The 20,769-nt window shown below is 38.7% G+C and overlaps 1 pseudogene; it reads right to left on the bottom strand.

Annotated features, from left to right (window-relative positions):
• Positions 1 to 15,832: 15,832 nt before the first annotated feature.
• On the bottom strand, positions 15,833 to 16,675 carry LOC143675655 (sulfotransferase 2A1 pseudogene; annotated as a pseudogene).
• Between the last annotated feature and the right edge of the window lie 4,094 nt (positions 16,676 to 20,769).

Genomic DNA, 20,769 nt, shown 5'->3' on the forward strand with positions numbered 1-20,769 from the left:
TTTATATCTGTTCATGTTTTTACACATTTTGTTTTCTAACTCATGTACAATGAAGACATTTAAATTGTAAATATTTTTAAAGATGTCTTTTTGCTTTCTAAAAAGTCACTTGTAGTGTTTTACACTTGAATCCACACAAATAGACATGTTGAGATGTTCAGGATAAATAGAAGAACAAATATAGATCAAGTAGTGATTTATTATCTTATTTGTAGGTTCCCATTAGTATATTAAATTGACCTTCTCTGCAAATAATTATCAACTGTTTTGCCATTCCTACCATAATCTTACTCTGCCTGTTAACAAACATAATAGAAAATTGATCTTTCACTTTTTTATGATAAAATGATCAATAAAGACTAAGTACAGGCTAAACAGAATGGAGCTGAAGTAGGATTTGACTCAGAATAATAACTAGATACTGAGAAAACAAATATTATATAGAGAGTTGTAAAATATGGTAATGGTATCCCCAAATCACCCCTGTGTCTTGGCATTAATGATACCATTCTGTGTTTAAATTCCCAACTAGAGGGTAACAACAGATGAAAACTAACCATATTGTCACATATTATGTATGGTTAGTGGGTGTATTTTTGTGTACTTGTTTTAAGGAAAGCTCTTTTTTTCTGACAGTAATTCTTTTAAAGCAAATTCCTACAAAGAAACACATACAAACACATACATATATATACTTAGCAAAACTTTAGCAAAACTCATATGCTCCCAATAGTTCTGATACTCTATTAATCAGTTGTTTACCTTCCTTTTCAATTATTTTATTTCCTTAGATTGCTGACATTAAAGATGGGGCATTTAAAAAACTGTTAGAGGCATGGCCATAGAACTTTCATCAGTTTCTAAGAAAAGGCTTCATAAACTAATTGGTGGATTTTCTTGTTCAAAGAATAACACGAGATCATTTTTGTTTTACATTCTCTCAATTTTAAATTTTGTTTTATTCATTCATCATTTGTTCCCCAAAAATTTATTGCACACGTTTTGAGCCAGGGTTTGAAAAAGCAAAACAAGTTCCTTGCTCTCAGGCAGTAATATTCTATGCAGAGGAGACAGACAACTGACAAATAAGCATTAATATTTGCAAATGAGATAATTTCACATGATGGTAGGAGTTATGAATAAAGTAACAGCATAGAGTGATGGGCAAGGGAATGTTATTTCTGAGAAGGTGAGAAGGAACGTGCTTTCCAAAGAGAAGTCATTTGGGTGAAAAACAGAATGTTGAGAAACTGCCCATGCAAAACTACAAGCAAAGCATTCTGTAAGCAGGGAATCTGCAAATGTAAGAGCTAATGGGGAATCTGCAATTGTAAGGGCTAGTGGGAAATCTTCAAATGTAAGGGCTAGTAGGGAATCTGCAAATGTAAGGGCTATCACTGCACAAACTAATAGTTTACTATTTCTGTTTGAATTCCATTGTGAATTAAATAGGAAGTGACCTCTATAATCACCAAAGCCTGCCATACAGACTAGAACAGTCAGTACCTGTTCTGAGAACAGTGATGATTTGCATTTAATTGACCCTTTGATTTTAATATCCTTTAATTTCCATAGACAATTTGTAAGTATGCAGCAAAATCTGCCTGTTAAGTGTAGTTTGTAAATGAGAGGAAGCTTCTGGTGTATTATTCAGGTCATTTGGGGCTCAAATCACAGTCTGTTTCTCCTACTAAATAATATAACCACTTCACTGTGCTAGCTAAGGGCTTTTTAGGAATTGGTCCATCTTGTAATTCCCCATTTCAGGAAGGTTTGACTGCCCACCATCTGCCATCACACTTTGTCATGAAAACAGTACCGATTTCACAACATCAAATAACCTAACCATGATAGTCAGGGAGGGAAGCCCATTCCCCCAACAATTTCTAATAGATCCTTTGTGCTGCTGTTAGAATTTTTCTTAAGAAAGATAACTTTCTGATATTAATGCCAGAGACTATAACTGATTAACAAGAATGAGACGCTCATTTGGTTTTAGTTAAAAATTAGATGAGAACGTGTTTTGAAGGGATGAAAGTCTAAATTAGTGTTGGGGAAGGGGCAGAATGCAAACCTGCCTTCAAAACTTTTTGGTAAGCTCTCAGAAAGAAGAGAGAAAATAACAAAGAATTAGGAATCAAAAGTTTTAATGTAGAGAATGTTTTCATGTTTCCTACATCATAGATGTGTTGTGATACACAAATAAAGAAAAATAAAATATTAAGCTAATTTCCAGAACAGGAGAGCATCTGCACTTATAACTCACTATTTCTGAGTGGTTCAATGAATGAAAAGTAGTTAAAGGATAATTATAAGAAAAAATCTTTGTTTTTAAGGATACACTCTTACCTAATACAATGAGTAGCAAATTTCTTCAAACTAGAGGTCAAACCAGGGTCTGAAATTTAGAAATGTTTGTTACGAAGACAATTGCTTATATGAAAACTATCCTAGAATACTTATAAACATTTAACCTTCTTAATTAAATATGATATATCCTTTATAAGTACAAATTTTGTTTTGTGTCTGAACACATTTGACAACAAACAAAAGTGAGCTCCAGGGTTCATATTTATCATTTTGAATCTCACAAGATGAGAATGTCCAAAACCACCAATATTTATAGTAAACATATTTTCAGAACTAAAAAGGAACAAATACAAGAGTCATAAATATTGGAAATTTGAGGACCTGAAAATAATTTTTGAGAAGAATAATGTGACAATTGAACAAGACCAGCCAGCAAACCCCGAAGGCCATCCCTATATTTAAATTTGCATGTCTTTGATGTGTTCATTCAAGTTTTCAGGTAGATTGACAGGTCTTTTCATGAATTCTTATTTCTTTATATCCTGTTCCCTCCCTCTAATTTTTTTAAAAACACTTTTTTCTTGTGAAATGAAATATTACATATATATATAAAAGCACTGCATTTCAAGGCACACCACAATAATTAGTTATAAAACAGATTTCAGAGTTTGGGTTACATATCTATAATTTCAGGTTTTTCCTTCTGGCCGCTCCAGGACACTAGAGACTAAAAGAGACATCATTATAATGATTCAGCTGTCATGTTCATTTGTTAAATCCTATCTTCTCTGTTATAGCCCCTCCTTCTCCTTTGATCCCTCTCCCGATCTTTCAGGGTATCTGGGCTAAGACTTTTCTAACTTTTTCACATTGGAAAGGGGTGTTGATAATATGGGTTTGTGGGGGGATAGAGGTAGTTGATGTGCTTGGGGAGGCCGGCCCCTCTGGGTTTCAGGATTTATCTGACCAAGGGACCATCTGGATGTTGAAAGTTTCTGCAAAGTAATCTTAGTGCATAAAACATTTGTAGAATCTCAGATAGAGCCCTAGGTGTTCTTTAGGGTTAACAGGAATAGTTTGGGTTTCCTCCCTCATAATTTTGACCCCTACTTCCTTTATCTAGTAAATTCTTGCTCATTATTTAAATTATAACAGTTAATATGTGCTAATATTAGCTCCAATCTATTGAGTGGCAACTAAATGCCAGGTATCAGGATAAGCACTTTCCAAATACTGTCTAATTTATTATTTACAATAAATCTATGATAATTTCAAGGTGAGAAAATGAAAATACAATAAAAATAAATAACTGGAAATATTGCTATAGAAAAAGCTATTAAATACAAATCTCAATTTATTTACTAGATTCAATAGACATAAAGTTACTCTATCAATCTGCTCTACAGGTTTCTAAGCATTCTACATTTCTGTACTTTCTCATCATTGAGTGATAACATAAATTTCTCAGACTGCTGTGAACCAGGGACCATAGTTTGAGCAGCACTGTTTCAGCAACTTGCTACTGAGTTACAGTTCAAAATTCCTATGACTTCGAAGTTTTGTGCTTAACTCTTAAGCAAAAAGGCATCCTCCTGCATCAGGAATCAGAACAAACTGTGAACAGACTCAGAGAGTAATGATTTTCTTTGACACTGTTTCACATGAAGGCTGCCTTGTTTCCTGCCCCAGACTAACCTTTAACTGGATGACTGAAGTGGAAACGTTCATTCATATTAAGGCAACCCCACCCACAAGGTTGGGGTCCTGCCCCAGGACTCAGCAAAACAAAAAAGTGGGCTAATGGCACATTCAGATTACTCCACTTTAGATAACAGCTGCAAATGGAATATCAAAGTTCCTTCTGAGCCAGAGTGAGCCCCTTGATGTTTCTAGCATTTCCTATGATCTCAGCTTCATATTTCCTGTAAACATCTGCCTGAAGGAGAAATTCCACAAGTCTCTGAGAGCAAACAGTAATCTACAACAAAGAGCATTTTGAAAATTAACATTTCTTATAAAGAGGGTCTGCTAAAAAGTACTCAGTTTACATTTCCAAACAGAACAATGGATTTCTTAGACCTGAAACATCTGCACTCAAGTAATTTCCCTGTTTTTCTTCAGAATTTTGTGTGTGTGTGTAAGGGAGTCTCATTTTAAAGGGCCCATTGTAGTGTGTTTCCCCTCACTTTTCCGCAAATAAATGCATGGACTACCTCAATTTTGAGAGGACAAAATTCTGTAATCTTTTGTTTTTTTCCTTCTGGTCTATATTCACTAATTTTTTTTTAAAACTTCAAGTCCTGTTTCAGCCAGAGTCATTTTAATTTGGAATTTAATAGTGTCTCTTCACTTCAGATTTTAGAATAGAATAAATAGTGTCTCTTCACTTCAGATTTTAATAACTTGCTATAAATACCAATTGCTTCCTTCCCTTGAAAGCTCAAAGCTAAAGTAAACAGGGAATTTATTTCTGCTACATAATAACAGCATGATGGAATAGTCACTGAAATTTACACAACTGAATATTATCGCAAAGAAAAAGGCAGGTGAGCAGATACGCCTGATTGGAAGTGCGTCACTTGACCCAGCACTGAATGGAGCCCTGAGCACAGGGCCTGAATGTTGCACTCCCCTTTTCGGTTCTGTCGGTGGAAGGGCAGGTGCACATTGCAAACAGGACAGGGCAGCAGAACTCCCCAACCATGACACATTTGCAAGTGGGGCAATTATACTATAGTGATGAAAGGGGTTATTCTGAAGTCTGCTGCAAAAAAGCCTTATGCTGGTAACAAATTATCATGGTGGTGGTGTTACCGAACAAAAACAGGGTATTCTTTTGCCCATGTGCTCAGATGACCAATTTCTGAGACACCCGAATTTCAAAAAAGAGGAAAAGTTCATTGCTAGGCATAAAGCAGGAGATCAGATGGCCTATCGGCCCCCAAATTTGTCTTCCTGAACTAATAATTTTGACAGTTTTTTTTGGGGGGGGTGGACAGGCACGGGGAATCAAACCCAGGTCTCTGGCACAGCAGGTGAGAACTTTGCCACTGAGTTGCTGTTGCCTGCCCAGTTTTGACAGTTTTATAGCATTAAAAGAGGTGCAGGTTTTATGATGCCAGATGATGTGATTAGAGGTGATCAAATTACTGAAGATGCACAGGTTAATTACATGCTTAGTCATAGGACATAGGTAAGAAAATAGTGACCTTAATATGATGATGAACACGATTTTTTAGTGTTGTAATGAGGTACAGGTGACTTATAGGTTAAAGTCGAAGCTACTGTGCATGCCAGGTGGGCCCATTTTGGTTAAATCCAGCTTCAGTTATCAAGATAACTTTGGACTTGGGGTGGGTTAGTTCTGAGCTGACCCAAGGCCCTTCATTAATAAACACTAGAGGTTGTCTTTTGTGATCACAAGACTCCAAAGTTGAAAAACTGGATAAATGGGAACAAGTGAAGGTGCGTCACTTTTGTGTGTGTGAGTGTGTGTATTTACAAATCACAGGGGCACAAGATAAAGGCTATACAATCATTATCAAAGGTCAAGGCCGATGGATTACAGTTCAAAGATTTCAGGTATTTCCTTCTATCTATTCTAATATACCAGAAGTAAAAGGGAAATATCTATGTAATAATTCCTAACATCCCTTAAATCCTAACTTCTCAGATAGAGTGGTCTCTGGAGGTTAAAATACAGTACATCTCATTCTAGAATGTTCTTTTTTTAGTTTTAATTACATTTCACCTTTGCCTGATTATTCTCAAACTGTTATCCTAAACTTCTGCTTTTCTTTTTCTTTCCAAATTTCTATCTCATGAGACCTAACCTAATTCTCTCCATCAAGAAGCAGTCATCTCTGTTACCTGGGATGGATTTTCCAATCTGTGGCTTATCCATTCTTTTATTTTTCTCTTCTGTCTGCATATCTTTTGGTAACTGATTAATATTTTCAGACATCTAATGGGGAAAAAAAGAAATCAATTCCACTGCATATTTGGAACTCAAGCTAAACCAATGGCTAAAGTAAAATTTCTCTGTGCCGTGCCTTTTCATCATTAACATGGAGAATCAAGAGCAGTAACCAAGCCATTTAAAACCATTGTGGGATAATTTTCAATGCTCTGGTTCCTTTCTTTTTAAGTAATTCTATTTTCTGTAAATATGCTTGCTTAGTTATTTCTAATTATTGTTGTATTTATCCCTCTTTCAGGATGATAGATCACCATTCTTGTGTAGCAAAGATTTTTCAGTGTTTCATTTAAACTTTCAGCAGGACCTTTTTCTTCTTCCTCTTCATCTCTGTCTTTCTCCTTTTTGGTTAGCTACAGGCATTCAAAGAAGAAGAATAAGAAAAGGAAGAGGAGGAGGATGTGAAGAAGGAGGAAGAAGAAAAATAAAATACCATTCACAAAGTTTGAAGATTGACCTGTGTAATTGATCTTCTATTCTTCAGAGTTTATCCATACAGTGAGTTAAGAGAATAGCTCCAGTCCAAATTTTAGGGGCTACCCTGATCCTGTGCCTGTATGCACATGTGGGCCTAGGAATTCCACAATTGATGTGAATACAAATGTCCCCTCTTCCAAAGGAAACAATTTCCTTATGGCCTTGAACAGTGCACTGTATGTCCCACAACCAACAATCCCTTAAACCAGGCAACACAACTTGACTGCTCTCCCACTGCATTCTGTGGGACAGTTCCATGATCTACCATCTAGAAGCAGGGCAAGTTCTGGGGCAGCAAGTCCCTCAGGCCATCACCAGACAGACTGAACAAGACATACATGCTTTCAGTATGTACATGAGGGTTACTCTGCTCTCTTTCAAACCGGGACCAGGGATCCAGTGGTAACATGGGCTGGCTTCACACCAAGCCAGGGAGGGATGAGGGAGAAGCCAGGTAGGATGCCATGAGATCCTATTACTTTTAAGTAGCCTTTTCTTTGATTTGGTCATTGCCCCATTACTGCAGTCCTTGAACTGATTTCTGGAGCTTTGAGAAAGAAGTTTCTACCAGTTCTTACTGGTTGTCCAAAGCTTCTTTGGGGGAACAGAGCCCTGAAGTGTTTTACTTATTTTAAGATTAGCTGATCAGTCATCTTAATTCCATCTGTAACTTAATTCCTTTTGTCTTCTAACCTAATTTATTCTCAGACTCTGGGGATTAAACTTGGACATCTTCTTAGGTACATTATCCTGTCTACAACAGAAATTGAGGCTTGCACATGTCAAATTGAGATTGCTAGGGTTTGCATTCATTTGTTGACTTTATATTTGAATTTTTGCTGCCAAGCCTTTAGATATTCATTGCTGATCAAATTAATTCTCCTATCTCTTCTAGCTATGATAAACCTTATTTTGGTACAAGTTTCTTCATTATAAAAGAATTTGAGTTTTTCTTCATCTTCCCCTGTGGCTAACCCATCTTTGTGACAAAGATTTGATGAGTACACAGATACCAGCCACACTTCTTTAGGCTTTCAGAGCTGTTGATATTTTAACTATCTTTTTCTTACAGTAAAATAAAAGCCCGCATGTCTTAATGGATTCACTTTATTCCTCCTTCCATATAAGTAGAAAATATGTGCTTGTGTTGGCCATTCTCTATTTGCCAGCTGCCTCAGATCCATTCTCTGCTCCTCTGTGCCATGCATTGTTTCCACATGAAACTGATCCCTGTGGAATACAAATCCCAGATTTGCATTCCTGCTGGCTTCTAAATAAGTTCAACCAGGTCTCATTTAGGGCAGGAGATCAGGAGGTGGGAAGGGAGAGAGTGTGGGATATTTCTCTCCTGCTCCCTCACTGCTTTGCGCCATGTATAATGGGGCTACTTCTACATTCTTCCTCCCCCACAGCTTCCACTGGTCCATGGTCCGAGCTCTCACTGAGCTTTGGTGTCACCATTTCCTCCCTCTTTCCCTTGAACACTAAGGATAGTAATGGCCTCTGGCTTTTACTTGTCTCTGGTGCTTCACCATCCCTTGTTTGTTTTCTTCATTTGCCCATACTTCTATAAGTGGTTTTGCAAAAAGTCTCATTTGAAATGAATCCTGTTTTCTGCTGGTACTCTGACACAATATCGTCAAGAAAATTTTTCAGAAGGGGCATTTTCTTCCTGTTATTATGGTCATCAGTGATAATACAAATAGATTTCCAGGTCAATAGTACTACCAGTTATGCTTAGATGACACATCTAAGAGGTAACCCATAGGGTTTTTCCATTCTGTTTTCTTGCTCTTTCTTTCATATTTTTAATTCCCTCATGGAAATCAGAACCATTCATTCTTTCATTCACTTTTCAATATTTATTTGGAATAAAACAGTGATTTTATGAGTAAAACAGATGATGTTGGAATTTATATAAACATTAAATTACATACTCCTGCATATTATAATAGAAAAGTAGAGGGACCTCTGTGTATGGAAGCAGGAGGCTGATTAATTCTGGATTGGGAGCAGTCAGTGGAAGCTTCTTCATGTGATATGTGCTAATATTTGAAGGGTGGGAGTAACTAAAAGTAAAGGTGGGTGTAGGGGAAACACATAGTATGGCCATAAGAAATTTCTAAGAAGAATAAATGTGCAAAAACTCTGAACAGGCATAGAGCTTAAGGCTTTTGAGATAATCTACAATCCAATACACCTGGATTCTAGAGAGCTAGGAGAATGGTACAAGATATTAATGTGGGAAGGAGTCAGGGTCAAATTACTAAGGATTTCACATTCATGTTAAACATTTTGATCATCATTTTAAGAACAATTGGAGATGATGGAATTATTTTAGGCACATGAGTGATGGCACAATATGTATTTTTGAATAATACCTCTGATTGCCAGAGAGAGAATTGTTTGTAGATAGGCAAAAGGATATTGGAGCTTTCTCATATGGGTAAGTGAGGAAGATAGCTTGGACCAGGATGGAGATAGCAGAGATGGAGAAAAAGTATAGAGAACAGAAAACAAATTTGAGCAAAACTAGCATGACTTTGTGAAAAACAGGATATGAGGGTGAGGGAGAGGGAAGTGCCAAGAATGAGTCTTTCCAGCTTGTGAAACTGGATAAAGCTTTTAAGGAGGAAGGGACTATCAGAGGAAGTCCAGGTTTAGAAGGGGGAATGACAAGTGTAGTTAGGACACTATGCTTTGATATGACTTTTTGACTATATACTCAAGTAGTTGAGCCTCATAGGCAGATGCACAGAGTTTGTGGCTTTCAGAAGAAAGATCTGAGCAGGAGAAATGTGAAAGTCATTAGAAAACAGATGGCTACTGATGTCCTGAGTGAGGAGGAGAACAAATAGAATGAGAGCAGAAGGTGATCTTCAAGAAGTTTAAGATTTAGGGGAAGCGGGCATTTTGATTAATCTAGGAGATATTTGATGACATATGTTATGTCTTTCAGGAAAATTTGCTAAAGGTCTTAGGATCCCTTGATTCTTTGTCTCCCTGACCCCATTCCTTTACCTAAGTCACAGCTATATTACCCTTTTCTTAAAAGAAATATTTTTACTTCCCCTTTTCTGTCACTTCACCTATTGAAAGGAAATAAGTCAAAATCCAGGCAAGTTTTCTAACAATAAAAACAATAAAAACATAAATGTTTCAGTTTCCTAGCAATTAATTGTCTTTAAATAGCTTTAGTCATAAAAACCCAAATTTTGTTTTTTAAAACAAAAAAAGTTGTTGTTTTAAAAATCTTTTCTCTGTGGTGATTCTTAATTTTGAGATATTAGAGACTCTTTTGAGAATCTTATAAAATACTAGATACTTATTTCAGAATAGAGCAAATATGTCCACAATTCAAATGTTGCAATCAAATTCATGAGGCTCAGGGACACCCTGAAATCCATCATCTATGGATAGACTCCCCAGAGATTAAATGCTCTTGCTCCAAAGGAACACAGAGAGCTTTGCTTTTTTTATCTCAATTTTAGTGATATGACATACTGCTTTGATTTTGAAGGCATTAGGTACTTTTAAGGATTTGAATCCCTCTTTTACATATGTTTTGTTTCAGAATTTATGGCTTTTAATGGCTTTATTCAGGGTCACTCACCTTGAAGTTCTGGCCACTTGTCCCAGGCCCCTGAATAAGGGAGAATTTTATCATGATAACTTACACTGGCACATAGCAGGACCCCAGTAAATAAGTGCTGCCACTAAACAAGCCAAGTGTGACTTATTGATGGTAGAAAATCTAACTCAGAGTCATAGCAGCAACTATGTGAAAGGTGATACTCTAAGAAACATCAGGCTGGGGAGACCTGGTTTGCATTGTCATCATTTCTGTAGACAGACAGCCTTGTATTTGAAGTAGAAATGAAGACAGCAATAGTTCTAAGGCAAAAGCTGAGCAAAAGAGAGGAGAGAAGCTAGCAGAGTCAGCATGCAGAGAGCTTGTGATTGCAGCAATAGGGATAGCGGATCACAGGTGAAAGAGAAAATGCAGTGAACTGAAGGTTGTGTTCTTGACGTGTCATGGAGGTGCCAAGTTTTAAATTTAACACCTACATAGGAGGCCCAAAAAGGAAGGACAAGATAGAAGATTGTCAAATTAGTCCATATTTTCAGTTTTTCATAAATATTTAGTTTAGAATATGAGAACTGTAAACAAAGCTGTTCTATTTTTTTTAAAAAAACAAATCTTTAAATTGGTCATCAAGAAAATCAAAATATTAACACAAATTAATGTTGCCTGTGACAACAATCGAGTACAGATTCCAGAACATCTTCCTGCCTGGTTAGTTAGCCATTGGGAGGCAGTCCCAAGAATTTGAAATTTAGGAAATTGTGAGACACATAATAGATCCAAGCATAGCTGTTCAAAATGACCTAAAGGAGTCCATTACTCCAGGGTACACGTGGAGGGATGGAGAGGAGGAAGAAGGAGGTACTAAAGATACCAACTTTAAATACTAAAATATCTACAGAAAGAACACCTAGTTAATCAGACTATGAAGCCTCTCCCCAGACTTAGAAGTACAGTAAGAAGAGAGAAACTGATAATGCTAATAATTGTTAAGATTTATGGAGAGCTTAGTTTTGTAGCCACAGTACTATAGGAAGCTCATAGTTACCCAGTTTTCTAACTGCCAACATTATTTTGATTTTACAAATGGGATGACTGAGGCTTAGAGAAGGTAAATGACTCACCCTTGCCACATGGTTAAGAGGTGGAGCGTGAGTTCCAATCCAGGCAGTCTGGTTCTAGGGCTTATGCAGATGTCAGCAAGACCCATCCTGGGACAAGGAACCAAGATATGCAAGTGCCCGTGCTGGGTTTCAAATGCAGGCCCATTTTAGGGTGAGAGAGATGCATCAGGCAGTCTTATCTTGGTGACACCAGTGTATATTCCTTTTTTTTTATTTGCTTATTTGACAAATACTTATTAAATCCCTGTTATGGGCAAAACTGTGTAAGGCACTGTAATACAAAAGCATGAGTAAAAACAGACACAATTTTTATCATTCTGGAGCTTACAGAGATAAACTGGCAATGGCAGTAAACACTGCAAAGGAGAGGTAAATGTAGCTATGAGTTTGCTAGGGGCAAAGTGTCCAAGTGACTGAGGGCAGTGAAAGGTTCCTTGCAGAACTGATTGATCGCAGTCTATGCATGGGGCATGAGTTTGAGGGGATGTTAGAGGGAAAGAACTTTATGTGTCATCTTGCTGTGATTGGGGAGATATAACAAGTATGAGTGGCTGAAGTATTGGGGTGGTGTAGAGCTGTGGGAGGGGGAACATTTACAGGGAGTGAAGTTTAAGAGGTCACTCAGATCATGCAGAGCCTCAAATGGCATTTAAGAAGATTTAAATCTATTTATCCTAAAAGGAGTGGCAAGTCATTGCTAGTAGGGAAAAGAGGCTGTGATAGTTGATTTAAATAAACCATTATGGTTACAATATGAAGAATGGAATGTACAATGGAAGCCTGGAGATCAAGCAGAGGCTAAAATACAGGGGAGAGTAATTTAGATAACCACTTGCTCAATGGTGATGGATTGAGGTGTAGAGGTTGGTGAGATTTTTCAGATGCTTGAATCAACAGGACTTGAGGAAGAATCAGTTATGAAGGTAGTAAGGGAGAGGGTGCTATCAAGGATGACTATTGGGTTGCTATCTTATACTGTCAAATAAAGGTGGTTCTGTTCACTTACACAAAGAATACTAGGAGAGGAAGGGCTTGAGGGGGAAGTCCATGAGTTGGTTTGGGGAACATATTTATTTTGAGATGCCTTTGAAAAGTTCCAAGTGGAAACATCAAGTAGGCAGTAAGGTGGAGGGATTGAACTCAGAGAAAGGGTTGGGGCTGGAGGATAAAAATTTGTGAGTCATCTGCTTCTATGCAGTGATGTAAGTTGTGTGTGTGGGTGAGGTAGGCTGGGGAAAGCATACAGAGGGAGAAGAAGAGAGCCAAGCAGGAAAGATGGAGCAGGTTCAACATTTATTTCAAATTTCCTCTCCTTCATTCCTGCTTTCCTAGCAACCTTCTGAATCCAAGGTGACCTCATGACAGGAAGCAAAAGCACCAGTCCTGGGGGTAGAAGCGTCCTCAGAACTGTGCCAGCCCTCTCACAAAATACATTTGCAAGTTGTTTCAGCTCATGATTTAGATTCTCATGTATAGGGGCTCATGAGGAGAAAATGTGCAGATCATGTGAAGGAGAAAGTTATATTTTGTATTTTAGATGAATAAATTTGTGTTCTGTTGCCATCTCACTTCCACGTGCTTCAGAGATGACAAGTCAGTCTCTCAGAGCATGATAAGGAGAGTCTCCGAGTCTTTGTGGCCTTCAAAGAGCCACACCCAGTGGCATCTCCCTTCTATAAGTCACCCCTGATCCCTCAGCCTCATCCCATCACCACCATGTTTATATCCCAATTATCACTCTTCTCCCTGTGGCAGACAGCAAGGTCCCACTGTGAAGAGATTCTGGCGAGACCTGGAGCTTGAGGAAGGTGGAAACAGGAAGAAGCATTACATGAAGTCCTAGAGAATTAACAAGGTAGGGAACCAACAAGGCATCATCAGCAATCGCCTGGCAGGAATGACTCAGTTTAAGGTGGAGAGTCTGAAGTTGTAGGAAACCTGGACTGTACCACTACATGAATTTCTTTCCCAAAACCAGCCGAGTAAGCCTTGATTTCTATCACATTCTCTTAATGTCTTTTAAGTGAAAACAGTTCATAGACAATAGTGACAAATGTTTACAGGAGGGAAGTATAATGGGCAAATCGTTTGTTTTTGATTTGTACTTTCATTATCAAAAGCATTTATTTAAAAAGCTTCTTCCCTGAGTTTGGTCTTTAGTACATGGATGTGTATACATATTTCCATTACTATGTTCACATTTGACACCGTTTGCTTTTCAGACCTTCTTGTTTTGTTGGCATGTAATCAAATTATTCCTGAAAATAAAAGGTATAAATCAAAGCAAATTTAGACAAGTTACCTAATCTCTTTGTGCCTCAATTTTGTCATCTCTGAAAGGAAGGCAATAATACCTACAGAATGGATACAACAATTTTCTTCCAATTTTCTCACTCTCCTTACACTTCTGCCTCAAAATAGAAATTTCTGTTTCTTAGCGATATTAGATTGAAACTTTCTGCTCTCCCATCCTTCTCAGTAGGTTGTCCCCACAGGAGGAGAAGCAATTTTTATAATTGGTGAAGTGGAGAGAGTCTGACATCTGTTAATCCATAGTTCTCTACTAGGCAGAGATAACGTGTTAGAGCTTGGTGTGTGTGTATATGTTCTTTCATTCTCTATTCCTCTATTTTGTTTAAGGAAAGACTAGCTGCAGTAATAGACCCCTAGCTTAGTTTCTTAGGACTCCTGTAATAAAATACTGTTGCTTCCTAAGAAATGGAGCTCGATGGATATTATGGAATGATGAGGAAGGAAGGAAGGAAGGAAGGGAGGGAAGGAGGGAGGGAGGGAGAGAGGGAACAGGGAGGGAGGGAGGAAGGAAAGAAAGGAAAGGAAAGGAAAGGAAAGGAAAAGGACTCTTTTAAAATGTGAAGCTACTAAGTTAACTGTATTCTCAAAGCAAATATTTATTTTAATTTAGTAGATCTGTCACTAGTGTTCTCTTTCCTGAAATCAGAACATATTTAAGTAACAAAGACAATATAGGCACTTACAAGCCTACCTTTTTAGTTTTCACCTGAAAAGGAAACAGAGCAGGTATTAGGCAGTCACCTCCTACTGGTTGGTGAGACTCCCAATAGAGACCTTGATATTTAAATATGTTTTTGTGTGTTCCTTTCTATCAGTTTGTAGTTGTGGTTCCTCTGCCTGCTCTTTTCAACTTTCAAATAAAGCTTGCCTTTCCATGAAAAAAAAACATTATGCTAAGTGAAATAAACTAGACACAAAAGGAAAACTACTGTATGATTCTATTTATATGAAATAGCTAGAAAAAGCAAATTCAGGGCGGGCCGCGATGGCTCAGCGGGCAAAGTGCTTGCCTGCTATGCCGGAGGACCTCGGTTCGATTCCCGGCCCCAGCCCATGTAACAAAAACGGAGAAACAGAATACAATAAAAACAAGAAAATGTTTAAAAATGTTTCCCTTTCTTCCTTCCTTCCTTCCTTCTATCCTTCCTTCCTTCTCTCTGTCTTTCCTTTAAAAAAAAAAAAAAAAAAGCAAATTCACAGAGACAGAAGTTTGGTTAGAGGACAGCAGGGGCTGAGTTGAGGGGGGAATGGAAGTTACTGGTTGAGTGAGAGTTTCTGTTTTGAGTGACAACAAAAGTTTTGGTAACAGATGGTGGTGATGATGGCGCACCACTGAAAATTCAATTAATGCCCCTGAACTGTACACTTAGAAAATGGTTAAATGGCAAATTTTATATTATAGATATGTTACCACAAAAAAATAAATTGAAAGAAGGGGGATGGGTGTGGATGAAAATGAGAGCACACTAATGTAAACTTTAGAGAGCAACACAAAAATTATCTCAGGAAAACACTACTGTTGACTCCAACCTTCCAAGACTGAGTGTGAAAAACATTACTAGCCTGCAGCTGTCTCTGAGATGTACCAGACTTTTAAAAAGCTACCCTGAGGGTGCAGCCACCTGCCCTTAGCCAAGTATCACATATGAGATCTTACTGGGACCAGGGCAAAGACAGAGCATCTCCCTGCACGGGGACAGCTCCTTACAGCCCACCCTGTCCCTGGTGCAGCTGGGGCTCTCTCTTATCTTTAGGCCCCAGCATTTCACCTCCTTGATTTTATTTTAAGGACACTTTCACAGATGCAACTAATCCTATGGACTCCCAGGGTGTGTTGTGAATGAAGTAGCTTTCATAGAACCATTGGGTCTGACAAGCAGTGGCAGTGGGCAGCAGACCCCAATTTACTCTGCCAGAGGACTGCCTGGAGGAAGTGATGGGTGGTGGTCCATGAGGGATGCCCAGAGCGACCCAAGACCGCAGTCTACACAGCTAGGACATATGACAAGCCACTGCATGAGGACGTAAAAGAAGTCAGTATTCATGTCAGATACAGAAACAGTTGGACATTATTCCCATGGGAAAAGCTCTTGTGGGAAACCCTGTCATCGTCTCCTGGTACCTCTTATCAAAGGTTTCACTCTGTGCCACTGCAAAGTGATTGTTTCAGTCCCCAGTGATTCCTTCTTTTATCAATCGTCCTTTGCTGTGATGCCATGTAATCTGGTAATGGAGATAAATTGCTTGTCTTAGCATCCTTCACAGCCTGGAAGGGTACACTCCTCAAGACTCGGTTCAGTTCTTCTGAGCTTAACATCTTGCCCACGAACTGGCTGGTCACTTCTACACTGGGTCTGATGTCCCGATGCAAGCCCATACATGCCACTCTCAGAAATTCTCTTCTCCCTTCATCATTGGCCAACCACGAACACGGTCAAACCCTGATCCACATGCCACATTCCCATGAAGGAGCCACGGCAAGTGTTGTGCAAATGACGCTGGATTTATGACACTCTTCATTGCTCTCCAGAAATAATAACCAGAAGTAATAACATCCCTGGGATTTCTGATTATGTAAATAGTCTTTGGAACTGAAGAATGAGTTTGGGAAGAGTTGAATGGGGAGGTGTGAGGTGTAGAAGTGTGGGTGTCCTTGAGGGGGGTGGGAATGATTCTGCATCCACTCTAGCCCCTTTGCGTATTCTAGCCACAGTGAACGATGCAAGTCAAAACAGATTGGACCCGGCTATAATCTCCTTTGGAGGGAATCAGACCAATGAAGTCCTATAGCCAATTGGTTCCTGACTTTGGGTAAGAAAGTGTAATGACATCTCCATTCCTCACCACAGATTCATCCCACAAAGACCTCGGGTTGTTAATAGTGCCCATGGGGAAAGGAGCCCCTTTGGTCCATGTAAAATAAGCATCCATCCAAAATGTTTCCATCCCAGCTGTGTCTGGTTTTTCCACTGTTAGCAATCTTAGAAAGCAACTAGCTCTGTTTTCATCTGGGGAGTTCTTAAGAGAGCATCTGTGAACTTCCATGAGAAAAAAAAGTCTATTTATTTTCTGAAATTATTTATTTCTTTTAATTATGAATGTAGACAACACACCACAGTTGTACAGTGCCTATAACTTCTTTGCCAACAGAAATCAGTTATTTTCCATATCACAGTACAATGGGGACAGATTTCTCAAAAATACTTATGTTCATTGCTACTTTAAAATTACAGTAGTTATTAGACCTATTGCAAGACCGTGTTACTTAATGCTTCAATAAGGAAGCATATATTACTATATCACATTTGGTCTTTCAGTATTCTGGTAATTATAAGTCAGTATAATTGGTTTCCTCTATGATTCTGTTTATGCACTTAAAGCCATTATTTTGAGAAAGGTTCCATAGGCTTCACCGGACTGTCAAAAATGGGCTATAGTGCACAACCCAAATACACACAGAGAAAAGGTTAAATCGCCATGTACTAGAAGATAGCATGGTAACTGAGAACTCAGCTCAAAGGTTATTCGAATAAAATCCAAAAAAAAAAAAGAAAGAAATGTATTGTCACAGTTCTGAAGTCAAGAAGTCTGAAATGAAGTTTTCTGCAGGGCAGTGTTTCATCCAAAGTCAGTAGGGAAGAATCTGCTCCAAGCCTCTCTCCTGGCTTCTGAGGCTGCCCTGCCTCTCAAGACATTACCTGCTTCAATCATCATGTGCATTCTCCCATTTGTCTCTGGGAATGGGTCCAACTTCCTCTTCTTTTAAGGAACACAGGCATATTCAATTAGGGGCCTACCCTAATCCACTTTGGCCTTCTTAACTAATAACATCTTCAAAGGCCCTATTTGCAAATGATATCATGCTCATGGGACCAGGGGATAGGACTTAAACATGTCTTTTTTTTTGGCAGGGGGTGGGGGCATAGAAGGGGACACAATTCAACCCATAACAATCCCAAAGGTGTGTTATGGCTCAATGACCTGAAAGTTATCATTTTCTCTCATGAAAGAGTTCAGGCATGCACTTTCTCCACGTGGTGATCAGAGACCAAGGATCCTCCCACCTTGTGGGTTTGCCATCTCCTAGCTCAGCGGTTATCTGCATTCCATTGGCAGGTGGGGAGAGAAGGTGTGGAGGAGCCACATTCCATCTTAAAACCCTTAGTTTTGATAAACACACACCAGAAATTTTTGCTGAAAAGCCAGTAATCTCTTAGGCTTTTGGTTTGATGGGGTTTGAGGCAGCTCATGACTCTCCATGAACCTCTGTGAGCCCAGATTCACCATGTGTGGGTCCAGAGCTCTAGCCCTGGGCAGCTGTATTAGGAGGCCTCTTCTGGCTTTAGGGCTAAGTTACATTCTCCCATCTGGCCTCATAGCTTACTAGTTAAGAGTGTCAAGTCCTGAAGGCTGAAATTGGATACTTGGGTTCAAATACTGATGTGCCACTTTCTAGCCATATTTCTGTTTCAGTTTCATAACATAACATCTGTCTTCTTCTTTCTCTCTTTTCATTTGTACAATGGGGACAATCAGAACCTACCTAAAAGCATTACTGGGAGATTAGTTTATGTAATTTCTATAAAACACTTAGTATATTCTCAATAAAAATGAACCATTTATTAATAGTAATAAGGATCTTATTTAAATCTGTCTGTCTGACTCCTGTCTACACCTTTTCTATCAGACTGGAATTTAAAGGGGACAGAGAGAGGCAAATGGATGATCACCCTAGAACTCTCACACTTACCTTCAAGTAATACTTGGCATTGTGCCTGGAACATGCTAGGAATATGGTAAAAATAGCAACTATTGCAGTTTCTTCTCCTCAGATTGGGCCTTGTTTTAGTTTGCTAAAACTGTTAGAATGCAATATACCAGAAATGGGTTAGCTCTTTTGAAGGGGATTTATTAGATTGCAAATTTAAAGTTCTGCAGCCATGAAAATATCTAAATTAAGGCATCAAGAGGGAGATACCTTCTTTGAGAAAAGGCACTGACTGGCATTTGGGGTTCCTCTGTCACATGGGAAGGCATCCACTGGCTCTTCTTTCAGGTTGTGTGTGTCCTTGCATGCTTTTCCAGGGACACTTCTCTGAGCTCTCCATGTCCTACAGGTCTTCTCTTAGCATCTCCGGGGGAGTTCTCTCTCTCTCTCTTTGCGTCCTTCACTTGGTTTCCTCACTCTGCTCTCTGTATCTACCTCTCTGTGTTTTCTGTCCTTATTCTCTTCATAGAGGACTTCAGTAAAAGGATTAAGGCCCACCTTGAATTGGGTGGGTCACATCTCCATGAAAACAACCTAATCAGAAGGTCTCACCCACAATAGGTCTGCACCCACAAGAGTGGATTAAAAGAACCTAGCTTTTTCAGGGTATATAACAGCTTCAAACCAGCATAGGCCTTAACTTTTTGTGTTTTTGTTTTGTTTTTATTCATAACACATAGTGCCATTCTATTCTCATTTAAAGTCTATAACCAGCTCTGTCAGGATGATCAGGTTCTTTGATTCAAATTTATTTCTTAATTGATGTTTAGCTATGCTTAGAGATTAGTTTGTTAGTAGCCAGGAATACAATTTTAAATACTGTGCTCACTATGCTAAGAATCACCAGACCTTTAGCTCTTCCAGAGGAACCTATTCCTTCCAGAGTCAACCCTTCTAACACTCTGGGCATCTACTTAACCTCCTCTCCTCTTGGAATTGGATCCCTTTTGACCTACACATAGTTTTCCTTTTGTTGATTTCCTGGCAATATCTCAATCAGCTCATTGCTTAACTAATCACCACCAAATATTTATCACCTCAGATGCATAACCTGTGGAACTATACAATGCAATATGTAAATATGAACTGAGTATCTTACATTTGTACAGAGCTTCCACCTCAACAAAGTAGCTTTTCATTCATTATCTCATTTAATATACAGAGAAACCCTGCCAGTAGGTAGCTACATTTCTAGATGAGCAGACTAGGGATCTAAGAGATTATATATTTAGCTAAGATCACCCACCATGTAGAAACTTGGACATTGGCACAGGAGTCCTGATCTGTTATTGGGCACTTCCTACCATTTAAACTACACCTCTCTGGAAATTGTTTTGCAAAAAGTGGAGGATTTTCAATTGAACAGGCACAATTCAAATCTCTGTTCCACTATTTCACTTATCTTTTCAGGTCTCTAGTTTCCTCAACTCTCAGATGAAATTAATTATACCTCTCAGGACTACAATAAGGTCAACCCTAGTAGACATTCAATAGTTTGTTAAAAGAAAGAAGAGACCAGACTAGAAGAAGCAGAGGATTAAGTCTTCAGAAAGAGAGAGAGAGAGAGAGAGAAACAAAGTAGTTATGAGATAATATCTTATGTCATAAAATTGCATCAAAATTATGAAGTTTTGTTCTTTGTAATCATCAATGCTGTCCCCTAGATCTAAGAAGTTACCCAGGGCTTTTAGGCTTCTTTGTTTCAAGGGGAGTTTGTAGCACACGGCAAAAACAAAGGTACCAGAAGGCAACCCTTCTTCTTGCCTCAATTCCTGGAGTAGAATATGTTTGCTATCTATAAAATTACTAGCACCTTGGATTAGTGGGGATTTGCAGGTGTGCTCAGCCTAATAATCCCTTGCAGTACCAGAAGGAAGTGATAAGATCTTTAAAAGGCTTACCAAGCTTGGAAGGCTGTACACTTGGCCATGGGATCCAGCATCAATGAGATTCTCGGGCCCCAAGCAGAACAGAAGGGCTGCTGACATTCAAAGGCTCATATAGATTATGCAGTGAGAACTATCTGCAAGCAACCATGCTAGAGTGGAGATGAAGGGCTCCTCTTCCCTTTTAGTGGCCCACATAGACCTCTGGAAACTCATGAAAGCCCTGGGGAAGGGAGTTGTTGCTCAAATAATAATCAAGTTTTAATCTCCAAACATCCTAATGTGACAGGAGCTCAAATAGGAATTTTTTATTTAATGAAATTAATGTG

The sequence above is a fragment of the Tamandua tetradactyla genome, chromosome 3, assembly GCF_023851605.1.
Source record: "Tamandua tetradactyla isolate mTamTet1 chromosome 3, mTamTet1.pri, whole genome shotgun sequence".
NCBI classification, from domain to species: domain Eukaryota; kingdom Metazoa; phylum Chordata; class Mammalia; order Pilosa; family Myrmecophagidae; genus Tamandua; species Tamandua tetradactyla.